We start from the raw sequence: 22,836 nt of genomic DNA, 5'->3' as shown, positions 1-22,836 counted from the left end.
ACGGCTGCCCACGGCAGTGCAAGGCTACGGGAGCGCTGCAAAGGAAGGGGTTCCCCGGCGACCTTAACGCTCACGCTGGGGAAGGAGGTGCAGGAAACGAAGGAAGCGGGGAGGAGACCGAGAAGTGCTGCAGCAGCTTGAGTAGGCAAGTTGAGAGAAGTGAAAGCAGTCCAGGTTGGGCGGAACACGAAGAAGGGCTGGAGGAGCGGCCCAAGGTAAAAAGATCTAGGCCAGACGAAAGCGGAAACTGGATTAGGAGGGCCCTATTAAGCGAATTTAAGGAGATAGGACTTTATCCCGAGAGCAACAGAGAGTTCATTAAAGATTGTAAACAGGAGTGACACGATCGGATTTACATTAAAATAAAGCATCTGACTGGCTGCGCTGTCGAGACGGGGGAGGGGCAAGGGCGGAGGCGGAGAGAGCGGAGAGCGGTCGCCCGAGGTCCAGGTGGGAGACGCCGCGCCCGGCACCGAGAGTGGCAGCAGCGACAACCAGGCGGCCTGAAGTGCAGACGCAAAGCGGATCCCGGGGCTAGGTGAATTGGGGTAGAGGGATAATGACCAGACTGTAGTGTTGTCTTTGCTGAGTCTGGAAACACGCGAGGCTTGTAGGGAAGGTGCCGAGCTCCGCTGAGAACGCCTCATTTTGAGATTTCTGTGGCATCCAAGTTAAATATGCCTGGACTTCAGGACACGGGGGTTCCGGAAGCAGGATGACGCGCCGGGAGGGGACGAGACAGTCCAGAGCACGCCCGGGAGAGAGGGCGGCCCAGACGGCGCCCAGGGGCCCCCACCCCGCGCCGGCCCGCGCTGCAGCCCTCCCTCCCTCCCTCACACACGCGGAATCTCAAAACATGCGGTGAGACAGGAGGGGTGTTCATTTGTCTAATTTTGCAGATAGGGAAAATGAGAGCTTGGAGTAGGGGCTCATGCATGACCACCTGGCAGTGAATCTCCCAGGCAATACAAGCCCCACTCTACCCTTCTACAAATTCCGTGCATCCGATTGTTGAAACACATTGTTCTCAAATTTTTGGTAGAATGCATCACAGAAATGGATTTTGCTTTATAAATGCCGTTTGTTCCTCTTTCTCCCAATCCCATAATAAAATATCAAGTGACCAACTTTCAATTTTAAATATCACCAGGCATCAGAAATATGTAAGCACTTTTCTCTTAAACCGAACGGAGGAAAATCTTAGAACGTGTGTCCACCAGTCAGTGCATAACTTCTCTAAGTTCTCTCTCCTGCATAAATAAACCTTGACAGCTCTGGCTGTACGCTTATTAGTTCAGCACATCCATCCCCGCTTTTCCCGTCTCCAGGACACGCCAGCCCCTCCCGCCCGCCTCGGGCTGCACCACCTGCTCCGGGCGCCTCCCCGTCCCCCGGCCCGCCCGCGCCGGTTCTCACGCGCAGCCAGCGCCCTTCCCCGCCGCTCCCGCCCCTTTCACTTCCGCACAGCTTAGAAGTCGGGGTGAGTGCCTCCGCGCCCACCTTCCCAGGCCCTCTGGCACTCCCGGTTTTCCACACCCGCCACCAGCCGCCGTACCCCCCACGAAGTTCTCCCTCCAGTGCTGCCCCCTAAGAGGACTTCAGGGGCGGTCCCGGGACATCTGGCGCTGATTGGCTGATCGGCGGCGCCCCGCCCCCTGGGCACGCGCAGGAGGTGGGGCGGGCCTGAGGAGCGCGCGCCGCGCGGCCCCGTGGGCTGAGCGTTCGTGACCCGCGTGCTGGCCCCGGCGTCCCGATCCCGGAGTCTGCGAGGCGGGGGCGGGTGGCGGCAGATGCCGCGGCCGCCGCAGTGTGACCCTGGGCTTGGGGGAATTTTTTTGGCCTAGAGGGCTCCTGTTGTCCGGCGGCGGCGAGCCGGGCGTCCCGCGGGGACTGGGAGCTGCCCGAGGGGCCGCCGTCGTCGCCCGCCCGGTAGCCCGGATGTCGCTGCCCCCTGCGGCGGGGCCGCCAACCCGCTGCTCGGCCCGGGAGGAGGATCGTCTTAAAGGGACAGCGCCGCGTTCGGGCGGAGGGGGCGGCCCGTCCTGCCCTCCGTGCGCAACCCTGCCCCGGGGGACGCAGCGGCGCCCGCCGCCCAGACCCCTTCCCCGGGCCGGGCGCGGTGGGAGCGCCGCGCGCTCTGACTGGGTTGCCCGCAGATGGCCGACTGGAGCCAGGTTTTCCTCCGGCCGGAGCGGTGGCCGGTGGCGCCGCGCGGGGCCGGGAGGCGCCGGCCTGTGATTGGCCGAGGCCGCTGTGAATGCAGGACATTGTCTGGTTGCGGCTGTCTCAGTCCCTGCCCGGCCGCCCCTCCCTGGATCAAAATGGGTGCGGAGCGAGGGTCCTGTAAAGCCCTGCCTGGGGGCCTTTCAGTGGTGGGAACACTGTAGGGGAAAATGTAACTTTTTTGAAATTCTGAGACTGGCATAAAGGTGCTGATTTAAAATACAAGCTCAGCTTTAACAAGGAGATAAAAATAGTTGGATTTGACATAAAGGTTTCCTTTAAACTGAGATGAAAAATATTAAGGTAGTTGAAAAGGGTCAAGTGTTAATGAAAGTGACTTGGTTTTGTCTTCAGGATTCCTTTAATTAGGACCTGTGATAAGTCATCTGAATGTCCTTTGTAAAATGTTAAGCAAAAGTAACTATGATATGTATGGTCTTAGTTTCCATGTGTGTAAAGACGTGAGACTGGTTAGCTTTCCCAGTTTGCTTCCATTGTTAAAATACTGATTCTGACTAGAGTTGAAATCTTGATATGTCCTATGGATTGAATCGTATCTCAAGGCCTTGGAGTAGATGAGACCTTGAAAGAGCCCTTGAGGTGATGATAGTTCTCCCAAGATTATCTTTGAAAATACCTGGGTGTTATTTAAGTGAGGTTGTAATCTTATAGAGTGTAATTGTGGAGTAAATGAAAATTAGGCTGAGCACAATGCTGTAGTCCCAACTACTTGGGAGGTTCACTTGAGCCCTGGAGTTTGAGTCCAGCCTGGGCAACATAGTTAAACCCCTGTCTCTTTAAAAAAAAAAAAAAAAAAAAAAAAAAACAGCAGAGGAATATGTGAAAACACCCGTGAAATAAGAGATACACATGATAAATGAGAATTTTGAATAAAGTAAACTTGGTATTTGCTTTAAAAAAACTGGGTAGAAAAAAATACTGTGAAGTTAAAAGCAGATGTGTAGAGATAGAGATTTTTTAGCATCAGTTTAATATCTTTTCAAAACTAAAACTGATTTTATTTGAGTAATCAACAATTAAGGACTTGGAAATGACAAACGAAGGAAAGACTTCAGAAAGAAGATAAATTTAATGACATGATTCATTGCAAGAGACATGACCTCATTTCTTATTAGAGTGATTTCCACTAAACCAGATTTGATGTTAATTAAATTTACAGACTTTCCTCAAATTTATAGTAATGCAATATGTCTTTTTTTTTTTTTTTTTGGTATGGAAAAGAGAAGAGATATAAGGAAAATTGTAAAAAGTTGCAGCTTCCTCAAATGATAGTTTTCTAGACGCCTCACCCTCATCCATCATAATACAGGAATAAAAAAAGCAGAAATAGCATGATTTCTGATAGCTGTCCCTGGAAGTGAACCATAAATAGTTGTGTGAGTGAAGCAGATTTAGTTTTATTTAAACTCCTAGCGCTTAAATTCTTAATTTTTTATAATTAAACTGGTTTTACTTAAAAGTTACTGAGTGATTAAAATTTAGAAATTAAGCTGAGTGAAATAAAAAGTTGTTTATAATAAACCCAAACATTAGGCAATATGATATAGGCTGTCAGTTACAAAATGCCTCAAAAAAGTAAGTTTGAGACTTTTCCAGCATGTGTTTTCCTTAGGATTTTTGCTTTGGTATTCAATATGTAACTTTATATAGAGTGATAATATTTATGGAACACTTGGTATATGCCAAACACCATTCTAAGTATTTTATTTAATCTTCACAAAGATTTTAGGAGGCAGGTACAGTTATCCCATTTTAAAGATTTGGAAACTGATGCTCTAGAGGTTAAATAACTTGCCCAAGGTCTGACGGTCGGTGGATATAGAACTGGGATTCCAGCCTAACTGATTGCTCAAAGCCCTGTGGCTGTATATTTGCAATCACTCACTAAACAGACTTATAGCTATAGATATGAGTATTTATTTTTCAACTTAGAGATTATTTATTCATTTTGATCAGAACTCCTGGACAGTTTACTAATTTAAACATTTTTGCATTAGGCTTTTCATTCATTTATATTTCAGGTGGCTGTGTGAGTATAAGATGGCCATCTGTTAAGTCAAGCACCTGTGTAATTTTTAACAGTATTATCCCTTCGAATTTTCTTCTTCTCTCCTCTCTTACTGATTGATGGATTGATTGAGACAGGGTCTTGCTCTGTCATCCCAGGCTGGAGTGCAGTGTCGTGATCACAGCTCACTGCAGCCTGGAGCTCCCAGGCTCAGTTGATCCTCCTGTATCAGCCTCCCAAGTAACTGGGACTACAGGCACACACCACTACACCTAGCTAATTTATTCACTTTTTTAAAGATAGGGCCTTTTCATGTTGCCCAGGCTAAGTCTCGAACTCCTAGGCTCAAGTGATCCTCCCGCCTTGGCCTCCCAACATGTTGGGATTACAGGCATGAGCCACCACACGCAGCCTTCTGTGCTCTTTTAAACAGACCCTTGGCATGGATAGTGGTGCGTGGGTAAGTCTTTCCACTTCCTGTCTCTCTGTTCCCTTTCCCCCTCTTTTTCTTCCTTCAGACCTATTGCTCCATAGAACTCTATGCCTATTGGCTGTGGTTATGGCATCTAATGTGTCAGTCCCAGAAGAGGTGTTAACATATGCAGTCACTCAGTTGTTGGCTGAATGCCTACAAGTCACCCAAACCTTCAGAAGATGGAGAAGGGAGGAGGAACCAAGAGGGCAAGAGAAAGGAATGTTGGAGGTTCGTTAGCGTGGCTGAGAGGAAGGACTGTGTTTTTAAAATTTTTTTTTTGCCTCTCTTCTTTGGTTAAGACCTGGCACATCGCTAATGGCAATCGAGTCCCCTTACAGTTCCTGTGCTCTCTCTCTTTAGGCACTGGTTCTGTAGTTTTTGACCATTAGAGCGCTCATCTGTAGCTCTGCTGAAGACAGGAGAAAAAAAGAGTGTAGTCAGTCTCAGATCAATCCCAGTTGTTGCTTGTTTACAGCATCTATAAGGAGGGTTAAGAAGTTAGAAATAAAATTATTCTGAAGGGGATCGTTTGTGACTTATTAATCCATGTGATTTTCGATGCTCATTATCACTGAAAATTGAGTTGGCTAAGTCTGTTTAACTTTTGTGATTAAGGATCAGTGTGAGGATTTGATGTTCGGGCTGAGAAGGAGAAAAAGATTGTATGCACACATCCTCCCACTTATCACTTAGCTCTCTTTATCTTTGGCCAACAACTGATTCTCTAGCTCCTGTACAGTGAAGTGACATCTAGGGAACAGCATGGAGGAAGGGACAGCAGCTGGCAAGCCCGACCCATCGAGTCACTCTGCCATCAGGGGGTGACTGGCATGGCTGTGCCCAATGTCTTAATACCCGAGGTGCCCCAGGGGCAGTGGAGACGCCTCTTCAGGCCCTGCTAAAGAGAACCACCTGGCCTCTTATTAGCTAATGAGTGTGTCTTTTTTTCCCGAGTTCCATAATTAAACTTTTACCATGTGGTATTTCTCAAACCCAGATATTAAAACATACTACAAATATTTAAAAATATTTTAAATCTGATAACAAGCACCTAGTTTTCCGGATCTTTTTTCTAGTATTTCTTAGGGCTCAACAGGTGGCCACTCTTCCTTGCCTCTAGCGCACGGCCCGACTCTGGCTGTGCCATCTTATCCTCTCAGGCTAAGGGAGGGCCTGGCTTCCCACTGCTGCTGGGCCCTGGGAGCCTTGCCGTGGTGATTCCCTTAACTCTGCCCACACTTCTTAAAAGTCTTTACAAAACCCCCTAAGGAATATGCCTTTGATGACCTTCTCAGATGGTGCCTGATTCAGACGCCCATCATGGTCCAGCCCCTCCTTCACCTCCAGTCTGCACTGTGGTCTTTGCTTTCTGCATCCTTGCTTCTGACGCATCAGACTGCTGCCCTAACCCACCCACCACTCTCAACCTTGCATATGCTGTTCTTTCTGCCAAGAATACGAAGACTTCCTAGAGCCCCTTCCACGTGGGCTGCCTCTATTATTGCCGTTACCACATTGCATTTTTAAATTATTTTTACATGTCTTTAATTTTTATTTTTTTAGAGATGGTGTCTTGCTTTGTCACCCGTGCAGAAGTGCAGTGGCACAATCGTAGCTCACGGCAACCTCAAACTCCTGGGCTCAAGTGATCCTCCCACTTCAGCCTCCCAAGTAGCTGGGACTGCAAATGCCTGGCTACCATACTGAATTTTAACTACTGCCTTGCCTTTCCAGAACTGGAAGTTCCTTGAGGTCAAAGATGGTGTCTTACACATCTGTACGTTTTTGGTGCTTAGCACAAAGCCTCACTTATAGTAGAACATGAGAAAGTAATAGCTGAATAATAACTGAAAATAAGTTTCTTTCTTCTGTTGATTCTTTCTAGAGTTTCAAAATTGAAATTTAAAAAATTTCAATCTTGTCAGTATTTATGTACATAAAATTATGTACTTTCGTATGTACATGATAGTATGCTTTTACAATACTGTTTACAGCAGATGTGCTCCTGAAAGTTCCATAGATTAATATTTGAAATTTAAGTGTTTTTAAATGTAATTTGATTTATTAGTGGTGAAGATTTCTTTGTGTATAGTAAAGAATCATTCTGTAAGTTATGACTTTTTCCTCTATCAGATTTGCCTTAAATAATCCTATGTTGAACTCATTATAAATAGGTTTGACTCAGAAGTATCGTTTTAGTGTTTTTTTTTGCTTGTGAACAGAAGAATAAGAACCACAGTGTAATCATCATATTTTTCTTCATGGGAATTCCACCATCTGTGTGTTTTGGGCAGTGGGAGAAGGGGAGGACAAACTTCTCCTCGGTTTCTCCCTGTGTTTCTCTAGTTCTAGCAGGGACGTTTCTGTAATTGGTTTTCAACATTTGCTGAGAGTCTGTTTCCTCTTAACATTCAACATGTTTAACAGAAGTCTTGTAATAGTTCCAAAAATAATAAAACCAGTCCCAAGAATAAAAATGATACATTCACAACATATTGGTGTGGGGTTTTTTGGTCATGGCTTTGGTTTTGTTAAGTTCTTTTAAATAATTCCTAATGTCAAATCACGTGAAGAAATAAAAAGGTTTTCTTCACAGTAACAAAGCCCAGTGAAGAAATGCTCTCGATGGCTTGTGCAGCCGGGGGAGTTGTTGGCCCAGAGGCAGTCACAGGACAGTGTTGAAGGCACTCCCGGTACAGTGTGGCCATCTCAATGTCTAGCGCTTCTCTGCAGTGATGTAAGTGGATGGTTATGGTTACCTGTAATGCTGTAGCCTAGGACGAATGAGAGCTGATGCTTCTGATGTATCATTAATGCTGCTCTTAATCTGCTGAAATCCATTCCTCACATTGTCAAATATTAACATAAAAAAGCAACACCTACTTATATTTCATCCCACCCCACCATCACCCCTAATACAGTGATTAATGTGTCCCAACAATAAATTTCTCTGCTTCAATAATTAGATGTTTGACAAGTGAAAATAATTGGACTTCCTTTACAATTATTATTTAATTTAACATTATTATTATTATTATTATTATTATTATTATTATTATTATTAAAGCATCTTTAAGTGTTCAGGGCATCTGGACTTAGGAAGAGCTTTAAAATCCCAGAGAGAGATGAGAGGCAACTGCCAAGCAGGTAACTGGGGAGCTGATAACAAAATCTCTTTGATTTCATGCAAGGCATTTTAATTGTTTCTTCATCAGTAAACTGGAGTCCAAAAGACCTAAGACCTTGGCAATAAAAGCAATAATTCTGGTGCAGTGTGGTCCTCTTTGTTGCTGTTAGAGCATGCATCCCAGAGCTAGCAGGATTCACACCATGTTTGGGAAACTTTCGTCCTTTCCCTACATCTATCCCTTGCACTCTTCTAAATGAGCCCAGTTTTCCCCGGACCTGGATGGATTGTGAACAAAAAGCCTTGTCACAAATGTGGTTTCAAGGCCAGCAGCATCCTCGTGGCTGTACTGGGATCATCTGACCCAGATCTAAAGACATCTTCAGGGGACTTACATGCATCCCCCCATCACAGAAGAAGCCTGGCTGAGAGCAGACCCCAAACGGAGACCAACCAGAAGCCCCCATAGCGCTCACAATGGGAATCCCCTTGTGTATTTTGTACACCACTTTGCAGGTTTCCAGAAAGTGGAAGGATTTGCAGTGGAATGAGAAGGAGTATGCACCTCACAGAGCTCCATCAATACTGCGGTTCTGACCAGGCGCAGTGGCTCATGCCTGTAATCCCAGCACTTTGGAAGGCTAAGGCGGGCAGATGGTTTGAGACCAGAAGTTCGAGACCAGCCTGAACAACGTGGCGAAACTTCATCTCTACTAAAAGTACAAAAAAAAAAAAAAAAAAAAGCCGGGCATGGTGGTACGTGCCTGTAATCCCAGGTACTCCGGAGGCTGAGGCACGAGAATAGCTTGAACTCGAGAGGTGGAGGTTGCTGTGAGCCGAGATCCAGCCATGGCACTCCAGACTGGGTGACAGAGTGAGACTCTATCTCAAAACAACAAAAACAAACAAACCAAAAAAACAAAAACAAAACACCCTGTGGTTCAAATTCAAATTATATCTTCGCCAAGGTAAAACCAAAAAATCCAATGGTGGTGGGGGATTGTCATTCAGTGTGTAAACATTACATTTAAATTTGTGTTTGTTTCTTAGGGCTGCTGTAAAAGTATCACGGACTGGGTGGCATGAAGCAGTGGAACTGCTCTCACAGTTCTAGACAAGAATGGGGAATCCAGCTACAGGCAGCGCTGTGCTTCTTCGGAGGTGCTGGCTAGAAACCTTCGTGGCTCAGCCTAGCTTCCAGGGTTCCGGCAATTGGCATTCTTTGGCTTGCAGCTACAGGGGAAGAGGGCACAGAACAGAGAGGGACACAGCAGCTTGGGAATGTTCCTTGGAACGACTTTATAACCAGACTTCAGGCGACTCCCTTCGGACTCTGCGTCCTGGATCCTGTGTTTGTAACAAGTCCCAAGTGACTCTGATGCAGGGAGACAGCCTCACTTGCAACCCACCCCACGGCATCAGGATAATGGGGAGGTCTCCCCAACGTTCTGCAGCCCACACCCATGCCCTGCCCGGAGTGCACCCCAAGTGTGCACGTACATGAACAATTGAGGGAAGTGTGAGAATAATGGATCCGAGCTGGAGGAGCCCAGTCCCAGGGAAAACAATTAGGAGTTTGCTGTGAGAGTACAGTGACAGGTGACAAAGGCCCTCAACAGTGTCATGAACACTTTCATTGTTGTGAAGTCCATACACTAACCCCAAGCCTTGTGAACTAGAGATGGTTCATTCACTTATCAAATATTTGAGTGCCAAGTATATGCAAGGCACTATATTCACTGCTTTGGGATTTGAGAATTTTGCTGTAGTTCTTTTTTAAGCAAATTACATAAATTTAGGAGATTAATATAGAATTGCACATTTAAAATTTTTATTATGCCAAGTATGGAGATTTTTTGAAAGTGCCATCATAAAAGACTTTTTTATTGTTATTTTATTTTTTATTTGTGTTCATTTATTTTTAAATAGGTTAGTATTCAAGAGTCTATTAAACAGGCTGGGTGTGGGTGTGGCTCATGCCTGTTATCACAGCACTTTGGGAGGCCAAGGTGGGTGGTTCACTTGAGGTTAGGAGTTCAAGACCAGCCTGCCCAACATGGCAAAACCCCATTTCTACTAAAAACACAAAATTAGCCGGATATGGTGGCGTGCACCTGTAGTCCCGGCTACTCAGAAGGCTGATGTAGGAGAATCGCTTGAATTCGGGAGGTGGAGGTAGCAGTGAGCTGAGATTGAGCCACTGCACTCCAGCCTGGGTGACAGAGTGCAACTCTGCCTTAAAAAAAAATCTATTAAATTAATAGAGTATTTTTTATTTTTTAAATTAACAGGCTATTATTTTTTACCAGCTTATAGAAAACTTTCCATGTACCCTCTTACCCACCTATTATTAATATCTTGCGTTAGTGTGATAATTTGTTATAATTGGTGAATGCCGATACATTATTAGTGACTAAAGTTAGGAATTTACATAAGGGATCATTCTTTGTGTACATTCTATGGGTTTTGATACCTGCAAAATGACATGTATCCACCACTACAGTTTCATACAGAATAGTTTCACTTCGCTTAGGTACAAAGGATGGTGGTGGAAAGTAAATGTCCCTTGCACAGAGGCAACCTCTATTATTGTACTAAAAAAAAAAAAAGCCATTTTAATATAAACAACTTGGAAAAACATAATCTTAGAGAAAAAGAGTTTTTTTCCACAAAAAGAACAGTTGGGAAAACTATGCTTATATATTTTTCCTTTCTTTATTCATTCACTTATTCATTTACCAATGATTTTTTTATACCCCTATAAATGAGGTGTGATTTCAGATGCAGGAACCAGAGAACAAAGCAGTGAAAAACCCATAGCCTGCCTTCTTGGAGTTGAAGTTCTTGTGGGAGTTGGATCAGAAACTGGGACACCTCGTGGAGGCACATGTGAGCAAATGGGGAACCCCAACAGAAGCCAAGGAAGAGAACATCTACCTGGGCCAAGAGTGAGCTGGGTTTATTCCAGGTACTTAGATACAAAAATGAGCACACGTTTAGAAATTGACCACCTGCATGGCCGGATGTGGTGGCTCACGTCTGTAATCCCAGCACTTTGGGAGGCCGAGGTGGGCGGATCACCTGAGGTCAGGTTCGAGACCATCCTGGCTAACACGGTGAAACCCTGTCTCTACTAAAAATACAAAAAATTAGCTGGGCATGGCGGCAGGTGCCTGTAGTCCCAGCTACTCGGGAGGCTGAGGCAGGAGAATGGCGTGAACCCGGGAGGCGGAGCTTGCAGTGAGCCGAGATCGCCCCACTGAACTCCAGCCTGGGCGACAGAGCGAGACTCTGTCTCAATTAAAAATAAAAAAAAAAAAAAAGAAATTGACCACCTGCCTTGTCCAAGACTGGTCAGACAGGGCCAGTAGGACAACTAGTCGAACGTCTTGTGTAGGTCTGAACTGGACTCAGGAAACAGAGTCTGACAATAGGGCTTACTCCTGGCTTGAGTACTAATGCAAGGCGAGGCGGGAATACTAAAGCACTAAAAGGACAGTCTTTTTTTTTTTTTTTGATGAGGGGGTTTCTATTTATGCAAAGAAAACAGCTGAATCTGCCTGCTGTTTGCATGCTTCTCTGTTCATCTTTCAAGCATCTGGCCTTGCCTCTGATTCCAAGCAGCAATTGAGCTGCACTGAGTTACGGCTCTGCCCATGGCTCTCCCATCTGGAGATCTGTTGGGAAGGGTGAACCACAAGCTTTAAACCTTTACACAAATGAATAGAGTATTCTTTTGATTATTTTTTGAATGAATAGATTACTTTTTTTTCTTTTTTGAGATGGAGTCTTGCTCTGTTGCCCAGGCTGGAGTGCAGTGGCACGATCTCGGTTCACTGCAACCTCCACTTCCTGGGTTCAAGCAACTCTCTTGCCTCAGCCTCCTGAGTAGCTAGGATTACAGGCATGCGCCACCACCATGCCCAGCTAAGTTTTGTACTTAGTAGAGATGGGGTTTCACCACGTTGGCTAGGCTGGTTTCGAATTCCTGACCTCAAGTGACCCACCTGCCTCGGCCTCCCGAAGTGTTAGGATTACAGGCGTGAGCCACCGCGCCTGGCCTAGATTAGTTTTGTTTTGTTTAGTTTTTTGCAGTTTTAGGTTTATAGAAAAGTTTCCATGTACCTCCTCTGCCACCCTAATTTCCCCTATTATTAACATCCTACATTCATGTGGTAATTTGTTATAATCGGTGAATGCGTATTGATACATTATTACTTACTGAAATCAGTAGTTTTAAGGTCATGCCTATATTCCCAGCACTTTGGGAGGCCGAGACGGGCGGATCTCTTGAGGTCAGGAGTTTAAGACCAGCCTGGGCAACATAGCAACACCAAATCTCTACTAAAACTACAAATATTAGCTGGGTGTAGTGGTGGGTGCCTGTAGTCCCAGCTACTCGGGAGGCTGAGGCAGGAGAATTGCTTGAACCTGGGAGGCAGAGGTTGCAGTTAGTGGAGATCACGCCACTGCTCAAGCGTTCCACCCGTCTCAGTCTCCAAAAGTGCTGGGATTACAGGCATGAGCTACCGTGCCCTGCCCCTTTATGGGTTTTGATAATTGCAAAATGACATGTATCCATCACTGCAGTATCAAACAGAATAGTTTCACTGCCCTAAAAATCCTCTGTGTTCCACCTATTCATCTCTTCTCACCTCCCCAAAACCCCGAGTAATTATTGCTTTTTTGACTGTCTTTACAGTTTTGCCTTTTCCAGAATGTCATATAGCTGGAATCGTGCAGCGAAGAGCCTTTTCAGATGGTCGTCTTTCACCTAGCAATATGTGTGTAAGATCCCTTCATTTCGTTTTGTGCCCAATAGTTCATTTCTTTTTATTGCCAAATAACATTTCACAGTAGGGAGGTACCACTGTTTTTTATCCCTTTATCTATTGAAGGACATTCTGGTTGCTTCCAAGTTTTGGCAATTATGAATAAAGCTGCTGTAGACATTCATGTGCAGGCTTTTGTGTGAACATAAATTTTCAACTCGTGGGTAAACACCAAGAAACATTATTGCAGGATCATTTGATAAGAATGTGTTTAACCTTTATGCTTGTTTTTTCAAACAAACTTTTATGTAAAGTGTTTAATGCAAAAAAATGTAGCATAATATTTTATTTTAAAACAATATGTTGCGTGCCATTTCTTTTTTGACAGGAGTTTGCCAGTTTAGGAATTTGCCACACAAAACTAAACACTTTAATGTCCAAAACAATATTTGGGACATTTGGTTTTTTAAAAATAGACTTTGTTTTTGCGAGAAATTTTAGTTTCATAGCAAAATTAAGCATTAAGTACAGAGGTTGCCCATATGCCCTTAGCACCTTTTTTTTTTTTTTTTTTTTTTAAGACAGAGTGTCACTGTTGTCTAGACTGGAGTACAATGGCGTGATCTCAGCTCACTGCAACCTCTGTCTCCTGGGTTCAAGTGATTCTCCTGCCTCAGCCTCCCTACTAGATAGGATTACAGGTGTGTGCCACCACACCCGGCTAGCTTTTGTATTTTTAGTAGAGACGGGGTTTCACCATGTTGGCCAAGCTGGACTTGAACTCCTGACCTCAAGTGATCCATCCACTTCAGTCTCCCAAACTGCTGGGATTACAGGCATGAGCCACTGCGTCTGGCCTAGCACCTACATTTTTACAGTCTATCATTTATGAAAATATAGTTGCATGTGGGTTGGCTAATGAAAATGTTGACTTTGAAAAAAAGCAAAACTTCACAACTTTTAAAATTCAAATGCAATAGAAGCACACAGAAACAAATACAAGCAAAGCAGACCTGACGAATGTCACCATCACTTCTGGCTGGGCGTGGTGGCTCACGCCTGCAATCCCAGCACTTTGGGAGGCTGAGGCAGACAGATCACTTGAGGCCGGGAGTTTGAGACCAGCCTGGGCAACATGGTAAAACCCCATCTCTACAAAAATTACAAAAATTAGCCAGACATGGTGGCGTGTACCTGCAGTCCCAGCTACTAGGAGGCTGAGGTGGGAGAATCACTTGAGCCTGGGAGGTGGAGGTTATACTGAGCCGAGACTGCTCCACTGCACTCCAGCCTGGGCGACAGAGGCCAACTTTGTCTCAAAAACAAACAAAAATATAATTTCTCCTTCTTTCTCACTCCCACCCCCTTGCCTTGGTCACCACTCAATACAATGTGTAAACTTACAGACATAACTTTTCTGTGCTTCAAAAGTGAAGTTAAGGGTTTTTTGTTATTTTTTTTCTCAGTTCACTGGCAGTTTCATTTGTGTTACTGTTTTTACAAAAATGGGATTCTACCATAAATATTGTTCTGCAAATTTTTTTTCTTTAAATACAGTACAGATGCTTTTTAATTTATGATGGAATTGTGTCCTGATAAACTCATCATAAGCTATCCAATAATTGTTAAGACCTCAAAAAATAAAATAAAGTAAAAAATGTCATTATAAGTTGAAAATATCATGTTAAAAATTCACTTAATACACCTAGCCTACCAAGCATCACAGCTTAGCCTACCCTACCTTAATGTGCTCAGAACACTTACATCAGCCTACAGTTGAGCAAAATTATCAAACGCAGCCTATTTTATAATAAAGTGTTGCATATCTCATGTAATTTATTGAATTCTATATTGAAAATAAAAAACAGAATGATGGCTTGGGTACTTGAAGCATGGTTTCTACTAAATGCATATTGCTTTTGACACCATCGTACAGTAAAAAAATCATTAGGTCAAACCATCGTAAGTTGGAAACTGTCTGTATGAACTTTCCAGCTGAGTGCATAATGATTGCATAGTATTCCACAATCCATAACCCTATGATAGAAATATAAGGAATTTTGTTATTCCAAATCATGCTTAAGTAAACATTCTATACACACATCTTTATACATTTGTGCTAAAATTTCTGTAAGACGAGGCGAAGTATAGAATTGGGGTTATTGGCTCATTTCATACACACACACGCGCGCGCGCACGCGCACACACATTCTCATCGATTTAAATGGTTCTCTATAAGTTCCAGCAACATAAGTAAATCTCTGCGTGCTGGATGGTATTTTTTGCCACCTTCAAAGGCAAAAATTGCAATCTCATTATTTCAAGTTATATTTTACTGATCTTGAACATCTTTTCATATGCTTGGAAACCATTTGAATTTCTTTCTTCTGAAATTGTCTCTGTTCATGCTTTTCACCTATTTTTCTTTTAAAATAATTTTCACAAGTAATATACAACAATTCATATAATACAAGTAATATATTAATGTAATGTCCTTATAAAATTTCAAACAGGGCCAGGTGCAGCGGCTCATGCCTGTGATCCCAGCGTGCTGGGAAGCTAAGGTGGAAGCATCACTTGACATCAGGAGTTGGAGACCAGACTGGGCAACATTGTGAGACCTCATCTCTATAAAAAGTAAAAATAAAAAATTAGGTGAGTGTGGTGGTGCATGCCCATAGTCCCAGCTACTCAGGAGGCGAAGGTGCGAGGATTGCTTGAGCCCAGGAGTTGAGGTTACAGTGTGTTATGATCGTGCCACTGCACTCTAACCTGGATGACAGAGGGAGACGCCATCTCTTAAAAATAAAAGAAATAATTTAAAAAAAGATTTGAACAGTACAGAAGTGTATAGAATTAAAATGTAAAAATTCTGTCTTCAGAAATCAGCTACTCTAGTCAAAATTTGGGATGTATTCATCTATAAAGTTTTTTCTGCATATGTGATACATACATACATGTATACAGACATGTGTATGTGTGTAACTATGATCATAAGAATCTATTATCCTGCATCATGCTTTTTGAACTTAATAGATTTATATATAAATTGTTTTACTTAACAATGTGTCATACATAGAGAATCCTGATTTATTTTTATTTATTTATGTATTTATTTTTGAGACAGAGTTTGGCTCTGTCACCCAGGCTGGAGTGCAGTGGTGCAATCTCTGCTCACTGCAACCTCCGCCTCCCGGGTTCAACCGATTCTCCTGCCTCAGCCTCCCGAGCAGCTGGGACTACAGGCGCCCACCACCACACCAGCTAATTTTGTGTGTGTGTGTGTGTATTTTTAGTAAAGATGGGGTTTCACCATGTTGGCTAGGCTGGTCTCAAACTCCTGACCTGAGGTGATCTGCTCGCCTCAGCCTCCCAAAGTGCTGGGATTTACAGGCATGAGCCACTGTGCCTGACCAAGGTTTTTTTTCTAAATTATTTTATTTCATTTTATTTATTTTTTTGAGACGGAGTCTTGCTCTTTCGCCCAGGCTGGAGGGCAACAGTGCCGTCTCGGCTCATTGCAACCTCCTTCCCCCGGGTTCAAGCGATTCTCTTGCCTCAGTCTCCTGAGTAGCTGGGATTACAGGCACCCACCACCACATCTGGCTAATTTTTTGTTTGTAGTAGATACAGGGTTTCATCATGTTGGCCAGGCTGGCCTCGAATTCCTGACCTCAGATGACCTGCCCACCTCGGCCTCCCAAAGTGCTGGGATTATAGGCTTGAGCCACCATGCCCGGCTTTGGAGAACCCTGATTTTTAAACCATCCTTTAGTATTCCATGTGGTATAGACTGAATGTTTGTGTCCCACCCCCAAATTCATATGTTGAAACCCAACCCCGAAGTGAGATGGTATTAGGAGATGGGGTCTCTGAGAAGTTAGGTTTGGATGGAGTCAGGAGGGTTGGAGCTCCCATGATGGGATTAACGTCCTTTTAAGAAAACAAAGAAGCTAGAGCTCAAGTTCTTGGCCCTCTGAAGGTACAGTGAAAACGAAGCTGTCTCCAGACACCAGATGTGCCAATACCTTGATTTTGGACTTCTCAGTCTGCAGAATTGTGAGAAATAAATGTTTGTTGTTTAAGATGTATTTTTGTTATATAGCCAGAACTGACCAGAACATCATTAGATTTTTCTCCCTTTTGTTTCCTTTCTTTTTAATCAACACATACATATTGCGGGTGGATAAGGCATTCTTGTAGTGCTTTATAAGTATTAGCCCATTTAATCATCATAACCGTCCCATAGAACAGGTATTCATTTGATTAAGAAAACAGGTATGAAAAGGTTAAGTACCTTGCTCAAAATCACATGCTGGTAAGTTGCAGAATCAATTGAAATTTTACTTTAAAATTACCTTATTGATAAGTTCACGCCGTTTCTAGTTTCCTGCAGTTTCGCATGGTGCTGCAGTGCACATCCCAGGGAACCAGCAAGCAGGGAGGGGAGCAGGGAGTCAGGTTCAGGGGGACTGAGAAGGTCAGAAGCACCAACACAGGTAGAAGAAAGAAGGGCTGAAAGCCTTCTTTCTGAAGTGTGGTATGCAGGTGGCCTGCAGAAAGAACACATTCTCACAGCATCCAAGAGCAGAAAGAACAGACCATGGAGCCAATCAAGGACAATTTATCTTGAGAACAAGGTTAAAGTAAGTCAGTAAGGGCCAGCTTGCTGAGCAGGGTTTCAATGTGGAAAAGTTGCTTTATTGAGCCACAAGCTATGATCCTAACAGTCATTATTTCTCAATGATTTGGATGATATGTATGAAAGAATATTATATTACATTATCAAATAGCACATAAATATGATTTGATATATTTACCTGGTGAATTTGCTATATTTACTTAGCATTTGAGAAGTTTCATGTATATTGAATTGATATATGCATATGGAGTGAATATTTGCTGTTTCTTCCTGGATGACATTTTATAGCTAAAATAAGATAAATACTATTTTTCTTTTTATATATTTTTACTTTTTTTGGAGACAGAGTCTCACTCTGTCACTCAGGCTGGAGTGCAGTGGCGTAATCTCAGCTCACTGCAACCTCCGCCTCCTGGGTTCAAGCGATTCTCTTGCCTCAGCTTCCCAAGTAGCTGGAATTACAGGTTGCACACTACCATCATCATAACTATCCCATAGAACAGGTATTCATTTGATTAAGAAAACTGAGGTATGAAAAGGTTAATTTTTGTTTGTTTGTTTTTTGAGACAGTGTCTCGCTCTGTCACCCAGGCTAGAGTGCAGTGATGAGATCTCGGGTCATTGCAACCTCCACCTCCCGGGTTCAAGCAATTCTCCTGCCTCAGTCTCCCAAGTAGCTGGGACTACAGGCACCTGCCACCACGCCTGGCTAATTTTTGTATTTTTAGTAGAGACGGGGTTTCACCATGTTCAGGATGGTCTCGATCTCTTGACCTGCTGATCCGCCCACCTCGGCCTCCCAAAGTGCTGGGATTATAGGCGTGAGCCAATGTGCCTGGCCAAGAAAGACTATTTTTTAAGATAATAAACTAAGAGATGTATAGAAAGCAAGAAATTGAAAATAAAAATAGATAAGAACTGATGAAAATCAGAGTTAGTAGAAATTATGGAACATCTTAGATTTGGTCAAACAAAAAATAAAAACAGGCAGGAATTTCCTTCCTAAAATGAACAAAATTTTGAAAATATAGAAGCAAAACAAATTTTAGATTTTGAAAACAGAGATCATTAAAACAGAAGTGTTTCTGGAATAAATGTCATTATCTCTAAATATTTTTTAAAAGTCCTTGTTGCATGGAGGCATATCTTGCTCCTGGATGAGAACACTTGCTATTATAACAATATCAATTTTCCCCAAATTAAACCATACATTTACTTCAACTTTCTAAAATCCCAAGAGAACTATGAGGGTCTCAAGTGGTGCCACTAGCATAGAAATACAGAATCTGTGACACAATAAAAACTTGAGAAGCAGGTTCAAATATGCATATAAAAGTTGCCTGAAATTAAAGCATTTAAATGTACTGAGGAAAGGATTAACTGCTTAATAAATGATATTAAAACAAAACACGAGCTCATCAAGTTGCCAAAAATATATTTTTCAAATAAAAATTTCCACTATTGGTAATAGAATGCAGGAAACAGAACATTCTCGTGGTCTGATTGGAGTATAAATCGGCACATTTCCGGAGGGTAATTATACAGATATAAAATCTTCAACAATGTCTATACTTTATGAACCAGTAATTCAATTTCTAAGAATGCGTTCTAAAGAAATCTAGTATTTTATTTTATTTTATTTTATTTTTTACTTTTAGAGACGGGGTCTCACTTTCTCACCCAGACTGGAGTACAGTGGCACGATCATAGCTCACTGCAGTCTGGAACTCCTGGGCTCAAGTGAAAGAGTTGTTGATGTGTCCAAAGATGTATCTCTGAAGATAATAACTGAGTGTTGATTGTTTGTCATAAATTATTTGTCAATAGGAAGGTATGATTAAATAAATTATTTAATTTATTAAATAATTATTAAATAATAATCAATGACATTTTATAACTAAAATAAGATAAATACTATTTTTCTTTTTATATATTTTTACTTTTTTTGGAGACAGAGTCTCACTCTGCCACTCAGGCTGGAGTGCAGTGGCATAATCTCAGCTCACTGCAACCTCCGCCTCCTGGGTTCAAGCGATTCTCTTGCCTCAGCTTGTGAAAATTTGCCTCAGCGATTCTCTTGCCTCATTGTGAAAATTTCATTTCACAATGAAACCTTCACTCAGTGAACACCATCACTGTGCAGCCATCAAAATTATATAGCATGACAGTGAGCTAACATCTGTCCAGTGCTTAGCATTTGCCAAGCAGATTTCTAAGAACTTGACGTGCAACAACGTGTTTCACCCTCCCCACACATCTGTGTAAGGCCGGGCGATGATTACTTTCATATTATAGCTGAGGAACCCAATGAGGGGGTGCAACTCCTTGCTAGTAAGTGGTAGAGCCGGAATTTGAACACTCCTAATCATTACAACTATGTAACAACGTTGGAAGATTTTATGCAACATAAGTGGGGAAGGAGGCAGTGTGCTCAGTGTGACCTGAGTTTGGTGAAAGAAGGCATGCATATATAATCATAGAAGGAAGTCAGAATGAAATCCAGAAAGATGCTGAGTGTTTTCTCTGGGTGGTGGGGTTCTCAGTCTTTTGAGCAGAGGCTGTTGGTACCCTGGCCCACCCTCATGTCACCACCTTGAGTTCCCTCATTACAGGCCACGAGTTTCCTGGTCTCTCTGCCCAAGGGCATCTCTGACCAGTGCACAGGGCAGACTAGACTGCTGAGGAGCTGATGTCCCAGGAGTACCCCCTACAAATGACAGAAGGTCCCCTTTGCAGGCTGTGTCCTTCACACTGTCTCAGAGAGTCCCCAGGAGAACGAGCACCAGGGACCCATAGCAGTAACATTTATAGCAGTGACAACACCTTCATGAGTTTTATCTGTTCCTCTCCCATCTCATTTCTGCTTTCTTTCGCTGTGCTTCCTGGGATCACCTCCCGGCAAACATATTGGCACCCAAATCATCTCAGCGTTGGCTTTGTGGAGAATCCAGACTTGGTGAGTAGTTTTTAAATGTTCTCCTTTCTTCAGGTTTTTTTTTTTTTTTTTTTTAAGCAAACATGTTGCATTTTAACAAGTTAAAAGGAAGACGAAGTTATTGTTAAAAAGGAATTTACTGGATTTCTAGTTAAACAAGGTGGATTGAACACATGCATTTATCTCCTTCACAAGACTGCAGAAAATGCCATCAAGGGAATAAAATATACGAATACACAGGGCAAAGAGAATAGGAGAAGAGATAGCAGTGTACAAGAAATGCCAACAAATATTTGACTTAGTAGAGCAAGATGTCAGTGAACAGAGTTGCAGTCATGAGGGAAGGTGAGCCAAGGTGTGGGGCTGCCTCTGTGTCTCCTCCAAACACCACACAGCCAGAGATTCAGCCTCCATCCTTCCTCTCGTGGGAGATGGAGATTGAGTTCGGGTGCCATTGGCTTCAGATAAGGGATACCCAGTGCCAAGGAAGGAGTGAATAAGAAACAGGGCTGAGAGCTCTGGGGAGGGAATTGCGAGGTGGGTACAAAATGAGGAGGGGTTGCTTTCTTATTATAAGACTTGTAATACTATCTGGCTTCTAAAAAAACTATGTGCTTGTATAATGTTCATTTTAAAATAAAATATTGAAGGAATGTTTTTATTTCAATTTAGAAAAATCAGACAAGTGCTATTTAATCCTCAGATGGACACACAGGCACAATGCCTATGGCAGCACTGGTCACAACAGCCGAAAGGTGGAAACTGCCCAAATGTCCATTGGTGGAAAAATGCATAAGCAACTTGTAGTGTAAAATTCAGTTGTAAAAAGGAATGAAGTACTCGTACAGCTACAGCATGGATGAAGCCTGGAAATATGCAAAATGAAAGGAGCCTATCATAAGATTTTATTTATATGAAGTATCCGGAACAGGTAGCTCCATAGAGACAGAATGCAGATGGTGGTTGCCTGGGGCTGGGTGGAGGGTACTGGGGCGTAACTTCTGAAATGGGATCCCCTTTGAAACTAGACAGAGGTGGTGGTTGCACACATTGTGCATGTACTAAATGCCACTGAATTGTCCACTTTAAAATGGCTAATTTTACATTATGTGACTTTCGCCTCAGTTTGAAAAGAAAGAAGGGGAAAAAAAAAGGATTCAAGACTGATAAAGGACTATGTGCGGTAGCTCATGCCTGTAATCCCAGCACTCTGGAGGTTGAGGCAGGCGGATGGCTTGAGCTCAGAGATTCAAGACCAGCCTGGGCAACACGGCAAAACCCCATCTCTACAAAAAATACAAAAATTAGTTGCATGTGATGGGGTGTGCCTGTAGTCCCAGCTACTCAGAAGGCTGAGGCAGGAGGATTGATTGAGCCCATGAGGTTGAGGCTGCAGTGAGCTGAGATTGTGCCACTGCACTCCAGCCTGGATGACAGACTGAAAGCCTGTCAAAAAAAGAAAAGAAAGAAAGAGAAAGACGAAAGAAAGAAAGAAAGAAAGAAAGAAAGAAAGAAAGAAAGAAAGAAAGAAAGAAAGAAAGAAAGGGAAAGAAAGAAAGAGAAAGACAAAAGAAAGAAAGAGAAAGACGAAAGAAAGAAGGAAGGAAGGAAGGAGAGGGAGAGAGAGAGAGAAAGAAGAAAGAAAGAAAGAGAAAGAAAGAAAGAAAGAGAAAGAAAGAAAGAAAAAGAAAGAAGGAAAGAAAGAAAGAGACAACTAAGTGGGAAGGCAAGAAGAATTAGGAATGCTGGGCACTACTGCACTCTTGCCATGTTTTCAAGAATGTTACTGGGCAGACCAGTGATTCTGCGTCGCAGGATGACATATGGCCCTTGGACCAGGCGACACAGTGGAGACGTGCATGCCAGCCTCGTGAAATCACCGAGGCTCAAGGAGCAAAGGGCTCACATGCCTAATGAGTGTTGAACAGGTGGTAAGACACCCACAGTTAGGAAGGGGATTGATTATTCCACGTGCTGAACTCTTCTCTAGATTCAGCAGACACAGATGAAAATAAGGAACACGAGGGAAGCATTCTTCAGAATCTCTTTATACCTTGCCTGTTTGTGTCACACATAGTGTTCCCTAAATCCCAGCTTCATCATAAAGACTCCCTGGGCTGAGGAAGGAGCTGAGGGCTTCCCTTTTTAACCCTCTAAAGCTCATAATCTACAGTCACATTTTTTATGAGTGGAATTGTGCTCCAGCCCAATTCATATGTTAAACTTCTAAACCCCAGTGCCAGAAAATGTGACAGTATTTGGAGATGAGGTCTCTACAGTGCCGTCAAGTTAAAATGAGGTGACCAGGGCAGGCCCTACTGCAGTATGACTGGTGTCCTTATAAGAAGGGGACATTTGAACATAGGGACCCACACAGAGGGAATATAATGTAACCAGACAGAGACAAAACGGCTCTCTCCTAGCCAAGGAGAGAGGCCTTAGAGGGAACCAACCCTTCAACACCTTAATCTTGGACTTGCAGCCTCCAGAACTGTGAGACCATACATTTCTGCTGCTTAACTCCCGGAGTCTGTTGTACTTTGTTATGGCTGCCCTAGCCAAGCAATACTGCACTGTATACTAATCCCTGCTCTTCAGCCTTCAGATGCATATTACCTGTAAAATACCTCACT

At 43.2% G+C, this 22,836-nt stretch overlaps 1 long non-coding RNA gene across 1 annotated transcript; it reads left to right on the top strand.

Annotated features, from left to right (window-relative positions):
• Positions 1-437: 437 nt before the first annotated feature.
• Positions 438-1,507, top strand: LOC111549230. Its single transcript, XR_002733652.1, has 3 exons — positions 438-538; positions 693-861; positions 1,329-1,507. It is a non-coding gene; the product is annotated as an uncharacterized LOC111549230 (long non-coding RNA).
• The last annotated feature ends 21,329 nt before the right edge of the window (positions 1,508-22,836 follow it).

This window comes from Piliocolobus tephrosceles, chromosome 7 (assembly GCF_002776525.5).
Source record: "Piliocolobus tephrosceles isolate RC106 chromosome 7, ASM277652v3, whole genome shotgun sequence".
In the NCBI taxonomy this organism is placed as follows: Eukaryota; Metazoa; Chordata; class Mammalia; order Primates; family Cercopithecidae; genus Piliocolobus; species Piliocolobus tephrosceles.
This window is presented reverse-complemented; position numbering and strand designations above follow the sequence as displayed.